Source organism: Choloepus didactylus, chromosome 10 (genome assembly GCF_015220235.1).
Source record: "Choloepus didactylus isolate mChoDid1 chromosome 10, mChoDid1.pri, whole genome shotgun sequence".
Taxonomy (NCBI): Eukaryota; Metazoa; Chordata; class Mammalia; order Pilosa; family Megalonychidae; genus Choloepus; species Choloepus didactylus.
Genome location: NC_051316.1, coordinates 26771361 through 26797710, shown reverse-complemented (window position 1 = coordinate 26797710; position 26350 = coordinate 26771361). Strand labels below are relative to the sequence as shown.

Below are 26350 nucleotides of genomic sequence, written 5' to 3'. Positions count from 1 at the left end.
ACTCTCTTGTACATAACCGTTGCTTTTCTCTTGCAGCTTTCAGAACTCTCTCCTTGTCCTTTGCATTTTGTAGTGTAATCAGTATATAACAGTAGGTGTTTTTCTTCATGTTCATCCTTTTTGGTGTTCTCTGAGCTTCTTAGATGTGCATGTTCACAACTTTGTTACATTTGGAAAGTTCTCTGTCATTATTTCTTTGACCATTCCTTCTGCCTCTTTCTCTATTCTCCTTCTGGGACTCCAAAAAGGCACATATTGGTGTGCTTGATGGTGTTCCATCCCTCTCCTAGGCTATTTTTGCCTTTAATATTTCTTTTTTCTTTCTGTTCCTCAGCCTGGCTCATTTCAAGTGTCTTATCTTCCAGTTCACTGATTTTTTCTTCTACTAGCTCCAATCTGCTCTGGAAAGTCCCCTGGACATTTTTCATTTTAGTTATTGTGGACTTCAATGCCAGTAGTTTTGTGGTTCCTTTGTAAAATTTGTATCTCTTTACTAAGTTTCTCATATTGCTCATTCATTGTTTTACTGATATCCTTTAGTTCTTTGTACTTTCCTTCATCTCCTTGAGAATTTTTAAGATCATTTTTTTAAAAGGCTTTCTTTGGTATGTCCACATTCTTGGACATTCTTCTTCATTGGTATTTTCTGTATCTTTATCTTCTTCCTTTGGATGGGTCATAATTTCCTGTTTGTCTTGCACACTGTACATTTTAATATTTTAAATGTTAATTCTGGAGGAGGGCCATTTGTAGTGGCTCTGGAGGATGTGTTAGACTGGAGCTGTGTAGACAGATAGAGGAGCATGCCCCCCACCCAGCCTGCTGCCACTGGCCCCAGTGGACACCCCACTTCTCTGTGCCTTGGGCGTGACCGGCTAGCCCTAGGCACTGTGTGTTCTTACATGCAGACCAGCCCTCCTCACAGCTCCCAGCACCTGGGACCCCCACCTAGCTGCTCATCTGCTGCCTGCTGGCCTCACACGTCCCTGGAGCCAGGCCTAGGGCAGGTGGCCATGGCTCAGCAGTGTCCCCATGGCCGCATCCGGCTAGCGGGACTGCTCTGGCTATGAGAAGTATCAGCTTGTGGTGGTTGGCAGGGATGGTATGGACAAGTCGGCACTCACAATCCAGTTCATCCAGTCCTGTATTGTAATGGATTATGGTCCAACCATTGAAGATTCCTATACAAAATAGTGTGTGATAGATGACTAGATATTCTGGATACAGCAGGACAAGAAGAGTTTGGAGCTATGAGAGAACAGTATATGAAGACTGGCGAGGGTTTTCTGTTGGTCTTTTCAGTCACAGATAGAGGCAGCTTTGAAGAAATCTATAAGTTTCAAAGATAAATTCACAAACTAAAGGACCATGATGAATTTCCAATTATTTTAACTGGTAATAAAGCAGATCTAGATCATCAAAGACAGGTAACACAGGAAGAAGGATAGCAGTTAGCACAGCAACTTAAGGTATCATACATGGAGGCCTCAGCAAAGTTTAGGATGAATGTAGATCAAGCTTTCCATGAACTTATCTGGGTTATAAGAAAATTTCAAGAGCGGGAATGTCCTCCTTCACCAGAACCAATGCAGAAAGAAAAAGACACAAAAGGTTGCCATTGTGTCATTTTCTAAGAATCCCATGAATTTTAACTACCAACTGCCAGGGGAAGTCCTCATCTTCTCCTTCTCTCCTTAGAGTTTACATCTTGTTGGTACCTTTTTAGCCTTAGGCAAGCAAGTCTGACAAATGATCACCATATTAGCCTTAGACCAAGAAGCTGGTTAATCCTTTCTGTGAAGATAACCATAGTGATTTCAAGATAGATTCAAAGGAAACCCTAAGGCTGCTTCTAAGATTATTTGATTCCTTTAAAATGTATATCTATATACACAGACACATTTTTAAGGACTTACATTTTAATAGGGATGAATCAGTTTTGGATCCCAAGCTGTTTGTCAAGCTGAAGTCTTAGGTTGTGAAATGATTTTTAAATTTCTGGAATCATGTTGCTTACTGTTACTCTAAATAGAAACTCAGTTTTTTTTAAAATGTGAATTTTTGCCCATCTTTAACAATTTTTATGTCAACTTTAGTTAACCTTAGATACTCTGAATTGAATCTACAAAAGTGAGACATCTCAGACCTTAACTGATGCTACAGTTTTGTTTTCCAGTGGCCAAAATACCAAAATGCCTATTAAATTTATGGATTCAAAACAGCTTATAAAGCCTTTATTATTACTGCTACTCTAGAAGACGGTAACAGTCTATGTGGCCAAATATTTGGGTTCATTTTGGACTTAAGCATTTCACTGTTCTTAGTTTTTTAATTTAACTCTTTTCACAGTCATCTTGAGGGTAGAAATAAATAATTTCTGTCTGTCTTCCTTTTTAAGTGTTTCTGGACAAGGGATTAAAAAAAACTAAAACTTTTTTGTTTGATATAATGTAAAATATGGAATTGATCTTTCCAGGGTCAGAGATGATTAATGTTTTTGCTATATATTTTTATACATTATTTTCTTATCAAACTAGTTAACAAGTATTTTTATGTTTATAAGCAAATATGCTTTCACAGCATACCTTGTCTATATGTAAAGATCAGTGTTTAATTCTCACTGTTCACTTTTAACTGACAAAGAAAAAGTTAAGTGGAGGCTACAGAAACTGTGGTAGAACTCTACCTGCTGTTCTGGTCCTGGTTATACCCACATACCTACTCAATAAAGCTTCCCAGTAGAGTACAATCTATAGGATAAAAATCTGAAATAACTTTCAATATCCCTTACTACATATTAACTGTTATATCAAGTTTTAAATGTAAAACTTTTGACTATTAGTATAACTGTGGATGACTTCTGATTTTGTTTTTAATTCCATAGATTGTGTTTAAACAATTCCAAAGTATGTTTCCCGATATTGAGATACTAAGTGGTATTGCACAGCTGTCACTTTATTGAATGTGAAGTTTATAAAGCATTCCTTATATAGCTTCAGGTGCTAGAATTAAAACTGATCTGTTATCACAAGAAAAAAAAATGTTAACTCTGGGATTTACTCCCTGGGATGTCTGTTTCTTGGTTTTGTAACCAGCTGATGACAAGACAAGATGTTCATGACCTTCAGGAAGATCTGCCCAAGGTGAATGCAGTGTGCAGGGTTTTCCCTTTCTTTCTTGGCCTCTATCTTGTCTGGGCTTTTGCTTGTTAGTTGTTTTGGAATTCCCCTGTTTATAGGATTTTGGTTGTCCCCTTTGCTTCCCAGGAGACAGACCTCCCTCTCCCAGTTATCTGAAGCCAGCAGGCCATTGGCAAAGACTGTCCACCTCTATAGCTTTTTGCATTCCTTTTGTTGTCGTATGTTATTTTTGCCTGGAGGGCAAATTCTGGGAGGAGGGTCACTCCAGAAAGGACTTTCCAAAGTCAGTCTTTCCCAGCCAACACAGGGTCAGGGAGGGACTCACCAAGGGGATGCAGACTGGCTCCAAAGTGCCCTGAGGTGGGGATCAGGAAGGTAGCCAAAATCTTCTATGATGCCCCAAAGCTGAGGTTTCCTGGCCTGCCCAGCAAATGCAGCTCTTCAGCTAACTGTCCCTTGCAGCCCTGAGGAAGCGCTGTGTCTTTAAATCTCCACCATCTCTACTTCTGTCCAGGGAGGGTTGAAACAACAGCTGCCCTCAGAGCCAGGACCCAGCTATCCAAATTTGCTAATCAAAAGCCATGATCAGCAATTGGCTGTTCCTACCCCCATTCTTGGGCAAGAGGATTTTCACGTCCCTTACTGTCACCAGTGAGCTAGCCAGGGATTGGACCCCATGGCAACCTGCTAAGAGAGTGAAGGATGGGTGCCAGTAGCTGCTGCACAAAGAGAGCAATTTACAGTTCTTTACTGTCATTTATCAGTCTCTTCCTCCCACTCTTCCCTGGCCTCTGGGGTTTCAAAATAGTTGTCTCAGACAGTTCCTGCCTGTTTAATGGTGGTTTTGGTGGCAGGACTGAGTCCTGGAGCTCCCTACTCCACAATCTTCCCTGGAAGTTCCATGAAACCTTCTTTACGCTGCCTTTAAATTCTTTAGTAGTAAGAAATTCTTTAGTAGTATGCATTTTCTAGTAGCATTCAGTTATCTGTTTTCCTTTTGACTAGAGACCTTGTCAAACTCTGGTGAGGGGGTGAAAAATAAAGAGTAAATCTTGGGCTTGTGACAAGTAGCATCTAAAAGTGCTAATTTGAGAACAGGAAGGCCAAAGCAAAATAAAAGAGGGACAGAAGCAGAGAGAAGTACAACCAGAATCTGATATTAAGGGGGCTCAATAGGAAACATTGAAATCTGAGCAGCAGAATATAAGAGCCAGAGTTCATGTGTCTATCAGTCAGGGTTCAGTCAGAGAAGCACAACCACCACAAATATCAATGAATACAGAACTTAGTTTATTCTGTAAATGGACTTCTGTAAATAGTGGGTAGAGATGGGACAGTAAAAGCCTGAAAATGGGAGTTCAAGATTTGGAGAAAAGTCACTAACTAGCCTGGGTGCAGGTGAACAAATAAGTATTTGCCAGAATTCTTGAAGCAAAGCACATCAAGCTCTTGAAGAGGGGTTGGTGTTGGTCCACTGAAGGTCATTGGCTTTTTGACTCTGAATATTTTTGACTCTGTGAGCAATGCACCTGGTGGTGGGCCTGGCATTGTGGAAGGACAGATGGATGTGGAGTGGGAAGGAGCAACAACAAAGTGAAACCCAATGGCACCACTTATACTACACACAAAAATGACTTTCAGGACATAATGGTCACTGCTTCACTTCTGTCTCTTAAGTCTCACACAGCATCAATTTTAGCTAACTCTAATCTGGAATCATCTAGGGAAGGGGATTCAAGGAAATGCAGTTGACAATAGAGCAACCTTGCACACAGCAGGCAAATCCAAAATCAGCTGATGGGAATTAACTTGAATAAAAGGCACAAATACCAGTCAACATGGCCTTTTCAATCCCTAGGAATTCTCTTGGAGAGTGCTTATGGTAGACAGACTTCCTTTGAAGGAACAAAGACCCCAACCCAAAAGGCATACCACCAAGAGTCCTAAAGAGTCCAGTAGTGACTTACATGGAAGCTGGAACTACAGCTTACCCATTAACTGAAAATGGATGTTTTATGTCCATTGACTCAAGGCAACAGTTTGGACTGCTTGAACCAGTGCATCAGTGGCCTGGTGGGAATCATCATTGTGCCCAATTCACAGTGACTCATTGCTTGAGAAGGAAAGCATCAAGGGAAATCATGTCTCCATCTGGTTGATTTACTTCCAATTCCTCACTTCCAAACAGATGCAGTGTTCTCATTTCACCATTTCCTCTTTTTTGTCGCTCTTATTTTTTCTTTCTCTCCCCTTTTATTCCTCGTTTTTCCTTTTCTTTCTTTCTTTTTTAATCTCCTCCACACTTCTACTTTTATTCACAGAGCATAAAACGCTGGGTGAATTGATGGAGAAGATCAGAGACAGTAAAAATGGGAAACTATTTTGGGGTGCAGCATAATATAGTGCAAAGAGCAATAGATTGAGAATCACAGGACATGTGTCCAGATACTCACTGAGAATAATCCCATTCAGCAATGCTGTCTTTGAATTCCAATGGCAGCAATATGCAGAAAAATATTACTCTCCCAGTTTGGATTTGGATGGATTGCATCATATTTTATAAACCAGATGGCCAGCTAGGCTCTCAAGCTTCCAAGTGCTTGAGATTTTGGATAGATCAATTGGCTGAAGGTTGGATAGCTTTTGTTTCATGCTGGAGATCAAAATTAAGTAATCTTCAGTTATATAGATCATGTTACCTTTGGGTTGACCACTAGGGGTCACTAAAGAGAGATGGGAGACCGTCTCAATCTTTTCAACTATTTCTAGAAAAGCCATAAGCTTTGGAAGACTTGCTAGGTTAGTGCTTCTCAAACTTTAATGTGCATACAAATATTTGTTAAGGTGCAGATTCTGATCCAGTAGGTCTGGGATGGGGCCTGAGATTCTACATTTCTATCAAGTTCCCAGGTGATGCTGATGCTGCTGGTGCCAGAGATGAAGGACAGGTTGTTTCCGGAAGAGCTCAGGGACTCAGGATGAAATGTAGCATTAATTCAATTCTCTTGTAGGAAACAGAGATTACTTTTCATCCATACTGGAATCCATACTTCTCCTTTTTCTCCTCTCCTCCTCTTTCCCCTTCTGCCAGCTCTACTTTGAGCTCAATGTTATCAAAGGAATACCTTCCCAACCATCTGTATTTATAACTTGTCCCACAAAATCTAGCTTGGTGGCATTATTTATTTATGAAATATACATTAGAGAACCAGAGTTCTTAAAAACAGTTGAATGCATATTTCTTCTGAAAATTCTCTCTTTTTGCATATATTACACTTTGGGTAAATAAATTAAGCCAGCTTTGATTAACCCTGGTTCTGACTGAGCTAAGCCAGAATAGATAGGTGACATTATGTCTTTGGCAATGGAGGCCATTTGAGTTTATTCTTCAACCCCAACTGTAAGGTAATTTTACCTGATGTGAAATCTATTTCTATTTTTTATCAGAATTGAGAAAAAGAGATAATTTCCCAGGTGGAATTCCATGTCTCATTTACATGCAATGTGATAACTTACATGGAAGTGAAGAACAGTGATATAGAATATCCCATCTAGTGTGAGATATTTGAGGATGGACCTCTGAGTAGACAAATATAAAAATATTTTTTGATTGTTTTTTCTAATTATAATTCATAAAACTTAGAAAACATAGAGCTTCACTTTTAAAAGTCCCAAAATACTACCAATCAAAGAAAACCACTGTTAATACTTTTTGGTTTTGATGATCTTGGAGTCTTTTTTTGTTTTTACTATACATAAATACATTTTTCTATGACTATGGAATACTGTTTTATAATCTGATACTTTAACTTAGCAATATACAGTAAACGGCATCTCATTTCATTAAGTACTTCTATACCATAATTGTTAATGGTTTTATGATAGTCCTTCATATATATACTTGTGATTAATTTCATGTGTCAACTTGGCTAGGTTATGGTGTCCAGTTTTTGGTCAAGCAGCACTGGCCTGATTGTTACTGTGAGGGTATTTCATAGATGACTTTGCATCTATGATCAGTTGATCGCAACTCTGGCTGATTGCATCTACAATCAACAAAAGTGATTGCCTTCAGCAATGTGGGGAGTTAACTCCTTCAATCAGTTGGAGGTCTTCAAAGCCAGAACTGAAGATTTCAGAAATCAGAAAGAAGACACTCCCTGGCTTCCCTCCCAAAACACACAGATTTGCTAATCCTTTCCCAGAAATGGATGGTCAAAAGAAATTGGACCAAATGAAAACTACTGATGATGCCAGTGGTAACTTTCTGCTTCATACTAATGGCCTCTGAGGATAAACTACACCAGGAGACCAGGAGAGAAGTTTCTGCATGACTGACAAACTCAAGCTACTGGAAAAGAAGAGGTGAGGCTCTCCCACCATCCATCCTCTGGGCAAGGAAGGGGAATCTGGGGGAGTGCCTCTTGTTTTCAGTTGCTTTGGGGAAGTTTTGAGGGGTCACTCAGGACAGGACAGAATGAGCACTTCCTTAGGATAAGAATTTTGCTTTACAGGTAGGTTAAAAGGAGAACCACACATTTCTTACCAATTTGTATTGATGTGTTAGATGAACACAGTCAGAAAGAAAGGAAGAGGCACCAAAGTGAGGTGTGCTTGATTTCAGAAACTTTAGGAAGGAACCAGTTGCATCTTCATTGGAGCTCTCCCCAACCTCATGTCTAGCCCTCAGATGCTGGGGTCTGGACTCATCCCTCCTCTCTGAAGGGAGAGTGGAAACCCTGGGGTACAGAGGACCCCAGTTACGGTACGGCTTACCAAAAAGGTATGCTGGAATTGAGAAGAAGGGGGTGGTAGAGAAAGAGGGAACTTCCCCATCAACCTTCCCCTCCCAAGGCTGGAATGCTTGCAGTGGGGCTCTCCTAGGACCAAGCCATGAGGTCTCACCCCTGCAGGCTAGAGAGGAACCAAGCAACCCAACCAGGGTCATGGTTCCTGAGAATAACCTTTCAGGGGATTCCATCCAGCGTTACCCTTCAGCAAAGAACAACTTCCACCTCTGTAGAGACCCAAGGTAGATTTCTAGGGAACACAGTTGAGGTAGGTTTCAAGGCAGGTAGGGAGAAATTCCTGCTCTATTTGGGCACTTACAGCATCCTCATGATAGTGGAGAGCAGGTGGTGAGGACCCAGCAGAGAAGCCTGAAGAGATCCTATCCAGAGTTGTTCTGCATGCCAGATGCAGCAAAGACAGAGCGTCTGCCACAGGTTAGGGTTCAACAATTCAAAACATGCAGCATGTTTAGGAAGGGACACAGCACAACACAGGTTACACTCAGAAGCTCAGTTTGGGGAAGCGAGGTATATTTCTTGAAGAACATTCTATTCTGTCATAACTAGGGCAACAAAAAAGAGCTACGTGAGTAGATGAAAATCTGTGTGTTTTGGGAGGGAAGCCAGGGAGTGTCTAAGAAAGGCTTTCCTAAAAGAGAGACCCTTGAATGTAATTAACACCAATGAATTGTATACTTGAAAGTGGTTAAAATGGGAAGTTTTATGTTGTATAAATGTTACCACAATTTAAAAACTAAAAAATAATAAATAAATAAAATAAATAAAAGTGACTCATGGCTGGTACTTGATTGATGAGTAGGTGTTATCGAGGCACAATTGGAAGCGCATTCCTGGCAGAGGGCACAGCATAAGCAGACACCGTGAGACGGGTGAGAATTTGATTCCACCACGATTCAGTAACTGAGTGAAGGTCAGCACGGTTGGGTTGGAGCATGCACAGGGCTGGGGCAGCAGGAAGGGAGAAGATTATCAGGGGCCAAAGGAATCATGTTAAAAATTGTGAATTTCATTTTACGTGAAACAGAGGACCATTAAAAGATTCTAAGGGGAAGGGTGCCTTCATCTGATTTATGTTTCAGAAAGATCACCCTGGCTGCCGCATAGAGAAAAGAGCATTGCGATGCCAGAGGGGAAGCATTTGGGGAAGTTGTTCCTTTCCCAGGAGAGAGATGTGGGATGTGGGAGAAGTGAACGTGGACGGAGTACAGGTTCAAAGCCATGACTTGGAGGTAGAGTTGAGGGTCTTGGGAAAGGGCTGGATGTGGAAAAGGGATGTGTTACAGATAAAACAGTTAACACTGAGCACCACTGGCCAAGAAATCCCATTCTTGGAAAAGTTATCAACCATCGAAGACTCTCCAATCCATAGTTCACAAGGGGTTCCAGTTGCTAATGAGGCATCCAGCTTCCTGTTTAGGATCAAAGTGAAGAATCACAGAACAAGAAGATGGGTTTCTCATACCAGGTTTTTCTTGCACCTGCTTTGTCCCCAGACTAAATGAGGGTATGTTAGTTGATAAGCCTCTTCAACCACCAAGGTAAAACTGGAAAAAAAGAGAGTGAAGGGAATGGGAATTGTTGAAGCAAAGGAGGAACTCTGCTTCTCAAATCCATGTCCATCTTGGGTGGAGTGTCATCTTGGGACTCAGGTGAATGACTTATTCTAAACTCAATGTAAAATTTGTAATTAATCACCTCAGCATCTGAACTTCCAGCCTAGAAGAAGTTTATGCTCCTCAAAATTCCTGGTGAGTTACTTATTGCTTGGAAAAGAAGCCTGTTTCTCTCTAAATTGCTGATCCATCCCTAATCACAGAAGTTGGCCTGTGTCTTTGAGGTCACTGCTGGACTCAGGCAAAAATTACAAGCTTAAGACAGAAACAAAGTGTCACTTCCTTGTAAATCAAACAACACGGAGGGAGCAAAGCACAAGTTCAAAGGTCAGTGCTGATATTACCAAAATGTTTTCCTTACTATATATTTTATTTACACAAGCATAACTGGAGATGAATAACAAACACACTGTAGTTAAGAGTTTTGTTTTTGGAGGATTCTGGGCAGATAAAATGAGCAACTCTATCAGATCCATTGTAAACTTTGTCAAAAATTGCTGTTTGGGGAAAGAGTGCTAAATAGAATGGGCTGAGGACAAAATGTACAGATGGAACATTTGAAAAGTCCAGATCTGTTAGGACATCACCTTGTCACCTCTGGACACAGCACACAACTAGATTTATCTTCTTGCCACAGATTAGCCAAATATCACATTCCTTTACCATTAAAATGTTACAACAGCAATACCAAAGCTCCCTGGGGCCTGGGTATCTTGGTAGGGGAATTACTGACACCCAGCTCCATGCTCAGTGCTAGGGGACAGGGATGTAATTATCCCATGATAACCCCCAGTACTTTGTTCCATGAATGTCTCTCATCTACATCGCATTTTCTGGATGCCTTCCTTTTCCATTAAAGCGTTTATGTCTATAGATGTGCTTTAGAAGCCACCGGGTCTCTAAAAGTTAAAGGGAATGAATTTAAAACCACAGCTATTTTACCTACTTCTTGCAAACAAAAAATAAAAGCTGACATCTGGTAAGTTAAGAAACTTCCCCTGGAACCCAAGTAACTAACTTTTATTTTCTCCTCATGAAAGGGACGGATCTCCATTGGTGGCCCTTCTTATTTACACCACACACATGGCGAAGGCTCCGACATCCAGTTCCTTTAGTATAAACAGAAAGGATGGTCTTTTTCTGTGGAAGTTAATGAATTGAAAAACAAAGCTGTTCTGTATACCCACTCATTCCAAATGAATAAAAGACTACAGTGTTCCCAGACTTGGGTAAAATAGTTGCATTCAAATTATTTTTGCCCCTTTCTGCTCTTCCCCTCCCCATCTCCCACCATTCCTCTGCCCCCCCCCCCCCTTTTTAAGGAGAAAAAGAAGCATTGAATCACCTTATAAGGGCAGAGAGCATTAAGGAAATAGAGCAAGTGTCACCAGATCTTATTCTTGGCTCAGAGAGGGGCTAACTGTGCAACCTCCGGCATGTCCTTCAACCGTGTGTGCCTCTGTTGACCCAGCTGTCATATGGGGACACAGATGTTTGTGTGTGGTGTCATTGTGGAGACTCTGGTGAAAGGTCCAAAGCTAAATGTGGGGTTCATTTTGCTAGTTGCGGGCTGTTTCCAATTTGAAATTGCTCTTTGCTGCTCAGGAATTGGGAAGTGACCACGTAGGTCTTAGATCAATAACTGGAAAATAGATGCACTAAAAAAATACGCCCTGGGGGTCCCTGATCTCTTAGAATTAGATTGCCATGGAAACCACAGCTACCAGTGCTCTGACTCTATAAAAATAAAGAACTTATCACAATGTTGAGCATTTCTTAGTGCTAAATTATGGTCATGGTTTTCCTTGGAGAAATTAACATGTCGTTTCCTGCAATGTATGCAAAGAATAAAGAAGCAAAGGAGCAAGTGTCTCAGGTTCCACCGGGAGACCCCCCTTGTGGTGGAGACCCGGTCACATTCTGCACCTGGACAAGGGGCCCCCAGGATTTTACCCTTTCCCTTTGGATTTTATTGTGTTAGCCTGCCAAAGTCACTTGAAGAAGACTAGTTTCTCTGGACTGATTTCCTTGTCTGCTGGGCATCAGGGAGCAACTGAGCAGAGCTGAGGCCATTTCCTACCAACCAGCATGCTGTTCCTTGCTTTTTCTGACTTCTCAGTTGAATTCTAGTAGATTTGCATTTCTGCCTTCCCACTGCTGTTTCTGCTGCACAGAAGTTTCCACCCTCTTCTCCACGGCTCCCTAGACCTCAGCTTACATGGAATTCTTAATAAATGTCTTGTGGGAAGAGTGGAGAAGATGTATTCAGTATCTCAAAGCTTAAAACTGAGAAAGGAGGTTCAAGAGTATGCCTATATCCCTGCTATCATGGTAGGTGTCTTTGAACTTGGGTTGGGCAATCACCCTCGATTGCAGGGTGCTTGAAAATCATGGACAATAACCAAGGGTCTGACCAGAGCCGGGTGGAACGCAAGTCTCAGCCCACCCTCCTTTTTCCCCCTCTTTCAAACAAACGCATCACTAATTCCACCTTCCCAAAAAGGATTCCTATTCACGTGAGACACTGAGAGATTTCACAGTTGTTTCTTCTAAACAACACTTTGAAAAGTTATATGCTCTTTTACTGCTCCACATATGCATTTCAGGTATGTTGAGATTGGGTCTTTTTTTTGCCTGCAATGCCTTCTTTTCATTATCTTCCTCTCCTGCTCCAACTGCTCCTCCACTGTCTACCAGAGTAAAACAAAAAATTGGCCACGTTCTCTTGAAAAATGTCTGACCCCTTCTCCACTGCCTGCAGATGAAATCCAAATTCCTTTGCATCACATTGAATATCCTTCTAGATCTGGTCACACCCTTGCAGCCCAAAATCCATTCTGGGTCTTTGGACACATTGTTCTGCCTGGAATGCCTGTTCCCTTCCCTTCCACCTCTTTTTTTCTAGTTAACTCCTACACATCCTTCAGACACAGTTCAAATGTGAAATACCACTGTTTTCCTTGAGCCCTTGAGCACAGCTCCCACTTCTGCCAGGCAGAGTTAATCATCCCTTTCTCTGAGTACCTTGGTGAGAAAACATCACACTGTAGGGCAATTATCTTTTTACATGCCCATCTCCCTCACTAAACTTCTCATGATCAGGGATAGAGTCTTAATTCATCTATATGAAACTAGTTCTAGATGAAGGCCAACAGATGCCTCATGAAAAGGACAAGGAATGCATTCATTCAACTGTAGGGTCTGATAAATATATTTCTTCATTTCAGACTTTGAAGCTATTTAGTGATTGAAGTCATCAATAACTTACATAAAGTTGTCTGTAATTTTTGGTGTGGGTTTGAGGTAAGCTCACCTTTACAACTATTACAAAGATGTGGAAAACATCTTAGGACAAAGAGCTCCATATAAATGAAAAAAATCTTCTTTTAGTTCTGATTTCTTAGTTGAATTCTAGTATTCTTGCATTTCTCTTTTAATGAACTCCAGCATGATGGTTTAGAGCTATGTACCCCAGAAAAAACATGTTCTTAAACTGAATCCATCCCAGTGGATGTGAACTCTTGTAAACACTTCAGATAAAGAGTGGCCCAGCCAGATCAGGATGGGTCTTAATCCTATCACTCAGGGCGTTACAGGGAAGATCACAGAGAGAGAAAGACACAGGGGAAAGAAGCCAGAAACTGAAACTCAGTGGAACTTGGAAGAGAAAAGAGGCCAAGAGAGGCCTCCATGTGCATTGTCATGTGACAGAGGAGCCCAGGACCAAGGATCACCAGCAGCCAGCCCCAGAATGCCAGTCTTCAGGAAGAAAGCATTACCTTGATGATGTCTTGATTTAGACTTCTCCCAACCTCAAACCATGAGCCAATAAATTCCCACTGTTTAAGCTGACTCGTTGCATGGTATTTGCTTTAGCAATGAGGAAACTAAAGCATCAAGCGGTAATACCACTTGAGCTTCACTAAATGTTTGTTGTGCATCAGGCACCACTGGGCACTCTCTCTGTATCACCCCTTGTGCCCTCCGACAACTTTTCAAGGCAGGCATGATTGGGGCTCTTGTTTTGCAGGTGGAAAACTGAGAGTTAAATAGTGAAGTCATGCAGCTAGTGGATGGCTGAGCTAGATGGGAACCCAGGGCTGCCCGACACTGAAGCTGCTACATTTCACACCAATCGATCTTTGGTGAGTAAGGGGAGTATGATAGGTTATTAAGGTAATAAGAATAACAAATTTAGGGAGTATTTACTGACTGTTCACCATGTGTCAATCACCGCTTTATGTATTAACTCATATAATCCTCACAATGAGAGATACGATCATTACCCTCATTTTATAGATGAGAAAACAGAGGCAGAGAGGTTAGGAGTTGCCCAGAGGCCACACAAGTAATAAGTGGTAAATCTGGGACAGGAACCGAGACAGGCTGGCTTCAGAAACCCAACTCCTAAAGATCCTGCTAGGCAGTCTCCCGGGAATCCAAGGATGGACGAAGATAGCTGTTAAGATGGGATCCAGGGCTGTGCTAGCATGAGGAATCTGGGCTTCTCAGAGACTGCACCCAGGGCTCACCATAACTTCTATCAGCTCCCTGCAAGTCACTCTAAATAAACACAGTATCTAAGTAAAAACAATGTTCTTGCCATGTAAACACAAGCTTCATGACAAGAATTCCAGTGAGGCGGCCCCAGCTTTTTTGAAGAGGACATTCCGGAGCCCTCAGATGGCCCTGTTATCAAGGCTTCCACTATTACCCCTGCTCAGACACTCTCCACCAGTTACTCAGTGCCTCTAACCTCCCCCTGGTGTGTTCTTTTCCTCAAATGTCCAGAGCTTCCCTCTACTCCATAGGTACTGCTTATCATGGCCCTACTTTCCTTATAACCCCAAATGGACCCCTGTCACCTCACACACATCATGGCCTTGATTCGAGTCCCAGCAACTAATCACTTTGGTCTTTTTGCCTTTTCTGATTCAGTGTTTGGAAGGAAGATGCCAATATGCCTGGTTTATCTTTTCAAGCTAGACCTGGCATGGGTTGCTGGCCAGGGCACAGGTACTTGTACCTGAGACAGCTTTGGGGAGACAGATGGAGAAAGAGATGGTTATCCAGGGCTGCCTCTTTGGTAGGGGCTAAAGACAGGGTGGTCATGGTGTACCACATCATAGCCCAGTCCAGGTCCAAATACGTTACTCTAGAACTAGAGGCAGGAGAGTTTTCCTGCCAGTCAATATCTGTAAAACTAGCTAACACAGTCAGGTTCCAGGCGAAGACAGATGCACATTCAAGGAGTGTAATTAAAGAGGGTTGAAGGAAAGAACTATTTGTAAAGCCGTAGGGAGAATGAAGGGAAACTGACAAGGGAGAGCGAGGTGCCTTAGGGCCAGGGGCACTGGAGACCCATCACCATCTCTAGGCCCAAAGGGCAAGGCATGGAATGGTCACTGGAACCCAGAGAGAGCTGTGTCTGCAAGAGACCGCTACCTGACAGTATGTGGCTTCCAGTAAAGGAAAGCAGCCTCGGCCAACCTGTGACTCAGAAGGAATGGGGCCAGGAAGAGACATATTTCTGCCCTTTGATGTACTGCCAGTGCTTCCCTCTGGCTAAACTGAGTTGGAGCCTGTGCTGGTTTGTATATTTATGTCCCCCAGAAAAAGCCATATTCTTTAATGCATTCTTGTGGGGGCAGATGTATTAGTGTGGACTGGGTTGGAACCTACTGGTTCAGTGTCCATGGAGATGTGACCCACCCAACTGTGGGTGATAACTCTGGATAATTTCCACGGAGGTGTGGCCCCGCCTATTCAGCGTTGGCTTTGTTTAGTTTACTGGAGTACTATATAAGCTCAGAGAGAAGGAGCTCTTAGCTGGCTGGAGCTGAGACAGACATTTTGAAGACAGCCATCGGAAGCTGATGCAGACATTTTGGAGAATGCCATTTTGATACGCAACCTGGAAGCAAGCAAATGCCAGCCACGTGCCTTCCCAGCTAACAGAGGTTTTCCGGATGTCAATGGCCTTTCTCCAGAGAAGGTACCCTTTGTTGATGGGCACTTTATGGCCTTAAGACTGTAACTGTGTAACCAAATAAACCCCCTTTTGTAAAAGCCAATCCATTTCTGGTGTTTTGCATTCTGGCAGCATTAGCAAACCGGAACAGAGCCAGAGGGTAAGGAGACTGACTGTCAGGTTGCATACAGGTGGTCAGCCTCCCAGGGCTCAGAGAAGGGTGAAGAAGGAAGAGTGAAGCAGGGGGGCCAAGCAGATGATGCTCAGCACACTTCATCTCATCCGGAAGCACCTGTCATCCTAAGGTAACTGCACTAACTTGGTGCCCAAGAAAGTAGTATATTTCCTGCTCATGACATTTAACATTTTTAATTACACAAAATTAGACTGTTGGATTACACCATCCTGGAGCTTCAAGTATCTTTTCCTGGAATCTCATGAGAATTTCTACTTCACTCGAGAGAAGCTGAATATTCCCGTTAACACCAAAAAGACATAGACGTTGGATGAAAATGGGAAGCAACAGATCTGCTAAGGACTCACTGTTCAGCTGAGGGGCTACAGCAGGGAAGGCTGAGGCAGATGGAAGTGTGGACGCTTCTGAGGATGGGAAGATATATCACTGACAGCCAGGAACCAGACATAAAGGCCTCCAAAGCGTAAGATGCAATCCTGGAGAGAAATGGGAAAAGAGAAAATGCAGAAGTGAATTTATCCTGAATTGACTGAGGTTAAACATGTATCATTTAGGGAAACAGGGGCTTGAAATAAAATAAACTTTTATGTAAAAAAATAAATTTCTTTTTCAGACCTACCTTTGGTGGGTAGTGTGTTCTGTACCTACGGCAGATTCTATTGCTGTTGTTTGAAGTAGAGGATAGTGCTTAAATCCGGAATTGCAGAATAACTTTGGCACTTCCCATATCTGCATTTCCTTGAGCACTGAACTACTCCCAAAGGAGGATTTTGTCCTGAGTTAAAAGGTGTTAATTGAAGCAGTGTTTTAGTCTATAAAAAGTTGATGATAGAATAAGATATGGCACTCAGGGAAAGTTGCTTCATTATTTCATCTTTGATGGCCCAAATGAAGGCATATTTAGATAAAAAATACCTCCCAGGGAGTTAAAAATGTACTGGCCCCGAGTATATCTCTTTCCCGTTGCTCATGCATGTTCACGCAAAGTGGAAACCACTAAGGGATGCTTGATGTTTGGTTGTTCTAGAAGTTGGTGGGAGGCAAGGAGGTTGAAGGTCCTGGCATGTGCCTCTAATTTATTTCCTTCTACTTTCCCAAGAGTGGGTGAAAAAATATTTGTGAACTTTGTGCTATTAAAAAGTTCATGATGTCTGCTTAGCTCTGACCCATAAGCCTATCCGTTCTTAGGACCAAGATATGAGCTTCTATCTCCAGATTAATTCAGTCAGGCTAACAGACAGATTCTGATTTTGTGCATTTAACAAAAAGCTGAGCATGAGCAAATTTCTCTTTCAGATAGTTTCCTTTGACATTCTGCTGTGCCTTTTGGTTTACTCTTCCTCCTAAGGCAGTAGCTACTCCACTCAGGATAGCCCAGGGGCAAAGGCACAAACGTTTTCTTGAAATGGCCTCCCCTTTTCCCAAGGTAAGCCCTGCTCTCTCGTTCTCTCTCTTTCTGTCTGCCTCTCCCCTCACCCCACTCTCTCTCTCTCTCATTCTCTCTGTCTTCCCCTGCCACTTCGCCCATACAATCAGTATTTTTTAAACTGAACAGTGTGAACAGGTTATGGCTGGTGTATTCCCAAAAGCAGAGGACTCCAAACTTTCCTAACCCATTTAAGATTAATGGTGATGATGATGGATACATGCCAGTCCTCCTTGCTAGTAACAGTGGACAGCTAAACTCTCTTCTCCCCATCACATGAAATTAAGCTGCTGTTCTTTCTTCAGTTATGTCTAAGCAGTGTTTTTCAAACTGCAGGTCCCCTGAAATCAGAGCAATGGGTCATGACCAGCATTTTAAAAATATGAAATAGAATAGAATTGAATATATCAGACCATGCTGCATATGTTAAAATAAATATGAGAAATTTGGTCATATCTTTACCTATATATGTATGTGTATATTGGGTTACAGTGTAAAACGTATTTTTTTTTTCTGGATCACTGTAAAAATCTGAAGCCACCAAACTAAGGTTACTGAAGGGCGAAGTCTTCAATTCACCGCTCAGAGGGATGGTGCCTGGGGCTGAAGGGCCCTTGTTCACCCCTATGTACCAATTCTGCAAAATCATCTCCAATCCTAATTCTCTCTCTCAAAGTGCTGCTCATTCTCCCTCTGAGATTTCAGGTCTTAGACAAGGTGTTCCTAGATAGCCACCAACTTCCCTTTAGCAGCAGAGTGTTTAAAGTAAGTAGGCTTTGAATTCAGCTGTCTCGGGAGGGAATTGTTGGAAATGTGGACCCAGAACTGATCTCACAGGAAGAATTTTGTTCTTTCCTTTTGCTTCTGGCCCACTTGCTTGTACCTCCAACTTCAGACCAACTAAACCAAGGCTAGGGAGGCCTTTGAAATGGATTTTAGCACTCTAGTTGTCAGCTGTAAGAGCACTATAGCTGGGCATCTAGGCCAGAAAACTCCCCAGAGAGTGCCGCAACCTTGTCTATTTTGTTCATTCTTAACTAATAATCTACTTAACTTTAGAAGGAGCATGAAATCGCATCATTTTAAGCCCAAGGGAACTTCAACTTAAGCTAAAACAACCAGCGATTCAACAAAATTTCAACAAATAATCATACATTCTCTCAACAAACATTTATTGAGCAACTATTTCTCTATGCCAGACATTATAATGGGCGTCAAGCACTAAGCTGAGTAGACTAAGAGGGAAATAAAACACACTTGGCTATAGTCTCAGAATGTCATCTCCAGGCTTGGAGATAGCTCTCCAGAAAAATAATTATGACAGGATGTGATATCTGTTCTCATAGATACGGGAATAAAATACCAGTATGTCTCAGAGCAAGGAAATGTGGCTTTTCCTGGGAACCAGGGGAAGGTTTTACAAAGAGAGGAGACCTAAGCTGAATCTTGAGGGGCTGAGGGGCATAGAGCTGGCTGGAGAGGATGCCCCAAGGAAGACTGGAACTGGATCATAATGAGCTTGAATTATCCCGAAGGCAACAACTGGTTTTAAAGCAGTTGATTGATGTGATTCAATTTCTAAACAAGTATGTTCAGTCCAGCTTTGTTTGTAATAGCAAAAAACCAGAAAACAAAAATGGACTGTCCATAATCAGAGGATGGGTTCAGTAAAACACTGGGTATCCATACAATAGAATAACAGACAGCCAATAACAATGAAGATGCATGTTGACATTCATTTGCATAAAAAGACTGGTCTTTGTTGGAATTTTGTGGGAATGCTTTTTTTTTTTCCGTATACTACTGCAGTACTTTCTCTTAAACTCAGATTTTAAATTCTGAATTTGAGTATGAATATTTTAAAAATTTGCCTAATAATAGTCCTGTGCAAAAGAAAAGAGACTAGAATTGTGCCATCAGAATTTCTTCTAAGTCCATTATCTACTTCGGTTCCTTCTTTGGGCTTTACAACAATGGTAATAAAAAAGATACAACTTTTTCATTTTATTCCCAAAATTTCAGTCCCAGGGTGGTATCTCTGAAAACTGTTATCTGTATTTTCTCAGTTTGAACTGTTATCTCAGCCTTTTTCTATTTAATATGCTGCCTCCTGCTTAAATAAACCTCTTTCCCATCCCTATAAGATATGCTTATTGTTGGGCTTAAATGGTTTTTACAGCCAGGAGTTCTCTGCCACCTCAGCATCTATTTCATTCTACTTAGACCAAAATGATAACAAGGAAGAAAGAGTCCTCCTCTGCTTTTCCTGGCAAATCAGGTATCTGCCTCCAACTGTGTTTCTCATGCAGTATTAGATTTTACTATAATCTAAATTAATCATTCACAATTGATTTATTCCCCTTATGGGTTGTAACAGAGAAAGTTAAAATGATGAGAACCCATATACCATTTCAAGTAGGTAGGACCTAATACAAGAATAGAATAGAAACCTCTGAAAAGAAACTCTAGTATATTTAGGAATTTAGTTATACATTCTAAATATGAGAATACATAAATAGGGATATATACAAATGAGGCAGCATGCCAAATAAAACCCAAGTATAAACCCATTTGGTCCAGATTTTGCAAAGTCATATTTGAAGAAAGCATATTCAATTTAATACACTTTGAAGAATGACAGAAATTTTACTATAGATCTTCTTAAAGAAATTCATGTTTAGAAAACTTCCCAAAAAACTTCTTTAGAAATATATCACCTTCCAAAAGATCATTACTCACAGCAGCTACCAAATATATCTCCCATTTCTCATCCATTCAACTTCCTTATCACTTCCCCTTCCTCTTCTTCAAACTCTCTGCCCTCTTCTACCTTGTATCACAATGTACTACATAATTGGCCACCAGGACTTCTGCTTCCACTCTGGGATGGCCAGATGATCTAGAATTTACATACTTCCTGGTCATCCTTTCTGTTTGGGGACCAGCACACGGCAGCCCCTTGGAAACAGATGTTTTCCCACTTCAGTAGATTTCTTTGCAAAAACAAACAAACAAAACCCTCACTGAACATATTTGGGGTATAAAGACCTTTTTAATAAATTGCTAAGCAAGGATTATTCAGTAATTGATGGCTGTCACTACTGGTTATCTATTTGGGAAGAAATGTTAGATGTTCTATCTCACACCAGAATACATTCCAGATTGTTTAAAAAGTTAAATGCGAAAAATAAAAAACTAAATGAACTATAAAAATAAAGGTGGCTATTCATCTGGTCACATAAAAGCAAGGAAGGAAATAATAAAATGAAACATCTTGGCTATCACTTCATAAAAGTAGAAAATTCTACAAGTCTTAAAAAAAGAAAAAATATAGAAATAAAAAAAATGGAAAGAACATTTGCAACATTTATGACAGATAAGTATTCTTCTTAACTTAAAAAATAATTCTCACAAATCAATATGGAAAAGGTTTCAACAGGAAAATGGGCAAAACTTGTAAACAGACAATTCACAGAAGTATGAAAAGCCGTAAGCATTGACACAAATGTCAACCGTCATGAAGGTAACATCTCTTTGAAGGCTGACTGGTAGAAGAGGGTGGCCTGAAGAGAAAAGGAAAGCAATGGCGTGTGGCCTGTATGGTTGATGACAAAAACCTGTCCCTCTTCAGTGCACTGGATGCTGTCCTGTACCCAGGAAGATATAAGAGCAGATTTTCATGAGCATATCACTTCAGCTCTTTCCTGGGGGCATGAGGCCCTGGAGGGTGCATACAACACAGAACATTGACCTTGTTCATTGTAGCTGCTGCAAAATGGCCCTCTGCTCTAGCACTCAGAATGGCTCTTAGGGAAGGACCCCAACCTCCACCAAGGTTTTCTGGACCTGGCCTTCAGGTACCGTGTCACCAGTACAAGCATTTCCTTCCCTTTCTGTGGCCCACAGCTTCTGCTGGAGGGAGTTTACTGTGGCCTCGTTTCTCATCAACTTGTGTCATCCCCAGGGAGGCACTGGCACACAAAATTTCTGCCTTCCCCATGCCAGCAACTGCCCATTTCTGCAGACTCCCACTTCTGAATGAGCCCCTCCATTGTGCCTGGGTAATGACAGTCCACCCCAATGAGTCACTCTTGGTGGGAACAAAGCAGTCTGAAACCTCAAAGCAATCTGAACATACTTGGACCAGCGTTAGGTCTTTGGACAGGCTTCCGGAGCCAGCCTTTCCCAGCCACAGTGTTCCTTCTCTGCACCTGCCTCCCTATCACCACACCACCTCTGACCCTCAAACATATAATCGAATTGTGGGCAGGGGAGCTTGCATGCATGGGATGCACTTCGAAGGCAGTGGACTTGGGATTTCCAGACACTACCAGCAGGGTAGGATACCCTAGTATTTACATTCAGAGTGAGCAGGTGACATCAGTTGAACTCCAAACACTGTAAAGACAAGCCCCCTCCCCACCACAAGATAATATCTTGTTGTCTACATCAATTAGGAGCTGTTTTGACTAAAAGTTTTTTTAAGTAATCTTTTTAAGGAAAAATGGTTTCTAAATTAGTTGTACACTCTTTGAACTGAAAATCTTTTGATCAAAATTGTGTGTGTGTGTAGACACTGAATAATTACCTAATTACGGCTCAGACGTGGTAAGGATGACTTACCAAAGGATGACTGCCCGTATCTACACTGCAAACATACTGTGCTTGGGGAACCCTATTTTTCCTCTAAGTATCTGTTAACTTCATGAAGATGACTGAGCGGAACATTTAAGCATGAGCAATTGGAATTTGCTCTTACATGTTTCCCAATCATTGCCTTCTCTGTGCACATCTTTTCTTGACAAACCATCACAATTTTGTGGACCTGAGAGTCTTGTTTTGTTTAAATCACTGCATATTTTATACATTCTTAATAGGTAGAGAGAAATCTCTAAAAGATCCAAATATTTGATTCATCAGAGAATGTCGAAACAATTTATAGTTATCACTAAGACCAAGAATTTGGTAGATTTTCAGCAACTTATTTGGAATTCGGAGCTACCTCGTTCTGCAAATGAGCTTCTGTGTTGTGTATGTGTGTGTTTCCTAATAATTAACATGATCCTGTGGTTCACACTTATTTATTTGCTCTTCTTTATGGATGGCTTGATTATTTCCCTTATATCTAAATGTAGATGGATCTGAATAATTTCTAGAAAGATAAGAAGTATGAGTTCATGGATTTTGTTCAATCTTGCAGATACCTATCAGGTAAATCCAGAAGTCAACCTTGTTACCCATGAAATCTGTGACTATATCTATAGGTATTTTTTGGTCTGCTAAATCCTCTTATTTCATGGCAATTCAGCTCTGTCCTCTGGGCTGCATTTTAATTCCTCCATTGCTGATTAGTACTCATAGTAACATTTCAGCTTTTGGTCAATATCCTAGAAGAAGATTCTGTCATTGTCCACAGTAAACAATGTGGTGTTTTATCTTTTCATTAGTGATGAAAAGAAAATATATGTTATTTCTAATAAAATAGATGTTGAAGCTATGTCATCGAAATGCTCCTAACAATTTAGGAAATACATTGCACAAAAATGTTTTTCCTCTGATTTAAAAGGATCTTAACTTCAGTCTATGAAGGGCCAAAATTGCAACTATCCTTTGGGTCTTCACAAACTCCCTGTGATCTTGACTAGTCCCTGGATTAACCACACTTGCCAAAAGGTGTTAGGTATTCCAGGGGAATGCTCACTGCTGGTTTGGCACTGCTATGACTAACATGTATGGGGAGATGTTTTTGGGTGTCTCTCTGGTACCCCGCATCTCCTCAGCACTTGCCTTTTTCAACTACACCAGCGACACCTTCGACTCTGAGGGCCTTCTCTGGCTGCAGGAACATGCTAAGCCCACACATGTGGGATAGATTGGAAGATTCAGGGTGTTAACCCTGAAGTATCCTTCAGCCAAAAACAGAGGAGAGGGAGGAATAGGACCCCAGCTTCCTCACCCCACCAGTAGGATAACTCTGAGGTATATTTTGTACAGTCTCCTGGCAGTCCTCAGTGGGATTAAATCCCCGTTGCCCAGATTAGGGACTTCTTTGCTATGGGCATCGTTCTCTTTGCTGCTCAGTTCCAGAAGTTGCTGAGATTATTGTCCAAATGAACTTCTCGCACATCAGTTTGTGTCTCCAAACTGGCCTGTGGGGGAATCCAAGTTAACACAATGATGTTTACTTATGGTTGGAATTATTTTATCTTATTGACTTACCTTTGTACGTTGAAACCCATGTGACTTCTCTTAGGTTAACCCGAGTCTCTTCATCTATTTAACATAAAGGTGACTAAGTTTGATGCCATTTAATAGGAGGACTTCATAATTATAGTAATAATTGATATTAGACTCCAGAAAGCTAACTGAGTGAAATTAGGTCAATAGGAAAAAGAACACCCAAAGGTGTTCTACCAAGACAGGGCCTCAGTGAACTCTTGATCCCTCCTAGTCCCCACATCTGCTCTTCCTGTGAGCTTCCCCACCTCAGCAAATAGCATCACCAAGCTTCCAGGAACACAGGCTGCATTTTTTTGGCATCATCCTTGACTCCTTTCTTTTTCACATACACTTTATTGGGTATATTAGTGAATCTTGTTTGCCTCTACCATCAAAATGTCTCCAAAATCTAACCACTTCTCCCCTCTTCCTCTGCTATCACTCTGGTCCAAGCCACCATCATCTTTCACTTGGATTGTTGCAAGAAACTCCTACTGTTCTCCCTGCTTCCACATTTATCCCCCTGGTCTAATCCAGGGATTGGCAAACATTTTCTATAAAGGGCCACAACATAAATCTTTTAGTCTTTGCAGACCTTACCATATCTGTCACAACCACTCAATTTTGCCTTTGTAGCATGTAAACAGTCATAGGCTATAGGTAAACAAATGGGTATGGCTGTGATGCAGTGAAACTTTATGAACTCAGAAATTTGAATTTCTTATAATTTTCACGTACCATGAAATATTACTACTTTTAAACTTATTTTCAAACATTTAAAAAGGTACAAACTGTTCTTTTTATTATTATTATTATTATTTTTAATCTTCATTTTATTGAGATATATTCACATACCATACAGTCATACAAAACAAATCGTACTTTCGGTTGTTCACAGTACCATTACATAGCTGTACATTCATCACCTAAATCAATCCCTGACACCTTCATTAGCACACACACAAAAATAACAAGAATAATAATTAAAGTGAAAAAGAGCAATTGAAGTAAAAAAGAACACTGGGTACCTTTGTCTGTTTGTTTCCTTCCCCTATTTTTCTACTCATCCATCCATAAACTAGACAAAGTGGAGTGTGGTCCTTATGGCTTTCCCAATCCCATTGTCACCCCTCATAAGCTACATTTTTATACAATTGTCTTCGAGATTCATGGGTTCTGGGTTGTAGTTTGTTAGTTTCAGGTATCCACCACCAGCTACCCCAATTCTTTAGAACCTAAAAAGGGTTGTCTAAAGTGTGCGTAAGAGTGCCCACCAGAGTGACCTCTCGGCTCCTTTTGGAATCTCTCTGCCACTGAAGCTTATTTCATTTCCTTTCACATCCCCCTTTTGGTCAGGAAGATGTTCTCCATCCCACGATGCCAGGTCTACATTCCTCTCCGGGAGTCATATTCCACGTTGCCGGGGAGATTCACTCCCCTGGGTGTCTGATCCCATGTAGCGGGGAGGGCAGTGATTTCACCTTTCAAGTTGGCTTAGCTAGAGAGAGAGGGCCACATCTGAGCAACAAAGAGGCATTCGGGAGGAGGCTCTTAGGCACAATTATAGGGAGGCCTAGCGTCTCCTTTGCAGCAACCGTCTTCCCAAGGGTAAAACCTATGGTAGAGGGCTCAACCCATCAAACCACCAGTCCCCTATGTCTGTGGTCATGTTAGCAACCATCGAGGTGGGGTAGGCCAATACCCCTGCATTCTCCACAGGCTCCTCAAGGGGGCTCTACATATTTTTTTCCTTGTTTTTCTTTTTTAAATCAACTGTATGAAAAAAAAAATTAAAAAAAAAAAAACAAAACATAAAATAAAAGAACATTTCAAAGAGACCATAACAAGGGAGTAAGAAAAAGACAACTAACCTAAGATAACTGCTTAACTTCCAACATGTTCCTACTTTACCCCAAGAAAGTTACCTAATATAGCAACATTTCTGTGAACTTGCTCCTACTATATCCATCAGAAATTAACAGACCATAGTCATTCCTGGGCATCCCCAGAACGTTAAATAGCTTATCTGTTCTTCTTGGATTATTGTTCCCCCTTCCTTAATTGCTCTCTATTGCTAGTTCCCCTACATTCTACATTATAAACCATTTGTTTTACATTTTTCAAAGTTCACATTAGTGGTAGCATATAATATTTCTCTTTTTGTGCCTGGCTTATTTCACTCAGCATTATGTCTTCAAGGTTCATCCATGTTGTCATATGTTTCACGAGATCGTTCCTTCTTACTGCCGTGTAGTATTCCATTGTGTGTATATGCCACATTTTCTTTATCCACTCATCTGTTGAAGGACATTTGGGTTGTTTCCATCTCTTGGCAATTGTGAATAATGCTGCTATGAACATTGGCGTGCAGATATCTGTTCGTGTCACTGCTTTCCGATCTTCCGGGTATATAACGAGAAGTGCAATCGCTGGATTGAAGGGTAACTCTATATCTAGTTTCCTAAGGAACTGCCAGACTGACTTCCAGAGTGGCTGAACCATTATACAGTCCCACCAACAATGAATAACAGTTCCAATTTCTCCACATCCCCTCCAGCATTTGTAGTTTCCTGTTTGTTTAATGGCAGCCATTCTAATTGGTGTGAGATGGTATCTCATTGTGGTCTTAATTTGCATCTCTCTAATAGCTAGTGAAGCTGAACATTTTTTCATGTGTTTCTTGGCCATTTGTATTTCCTCTTCAGAGAACTGTCTTTTCATATCTTTTGCCCATTTTATAATTGGGCTGTCTGTACTATTGTCATTGAGTTGTAGGATTTCTTTATATATGCAAGATATCAGTCTTTTGTCAGATACATGGTTTCCAAAATTTTTTTCCCATTGAGTTGGCTGCCTCTTTACCTTTTTGAGAAATTCCTTTGAGGTGCAGAAACTTCTAAGCTTGAGGAGTTCCCATTTATCTATTTTTTCTTTTGTTGGTTGTGCTTTGGGTATAAAGTCTAGGAAGTGGCCG

General features: G+C 41.2%; 1 pseudogene; it reads left to right on the top strand.

The window, feature by feature from the left end:
- The first annotated feature begins 1032 nt into the window (after positions 1-1032).
- LOC119505691 lies at positions 1033-1634 on the top strand (annotated as a pseudogene).
- The last annotated feature ends 24716 nt before the right edge of the window (positions 1635-26350 follow it).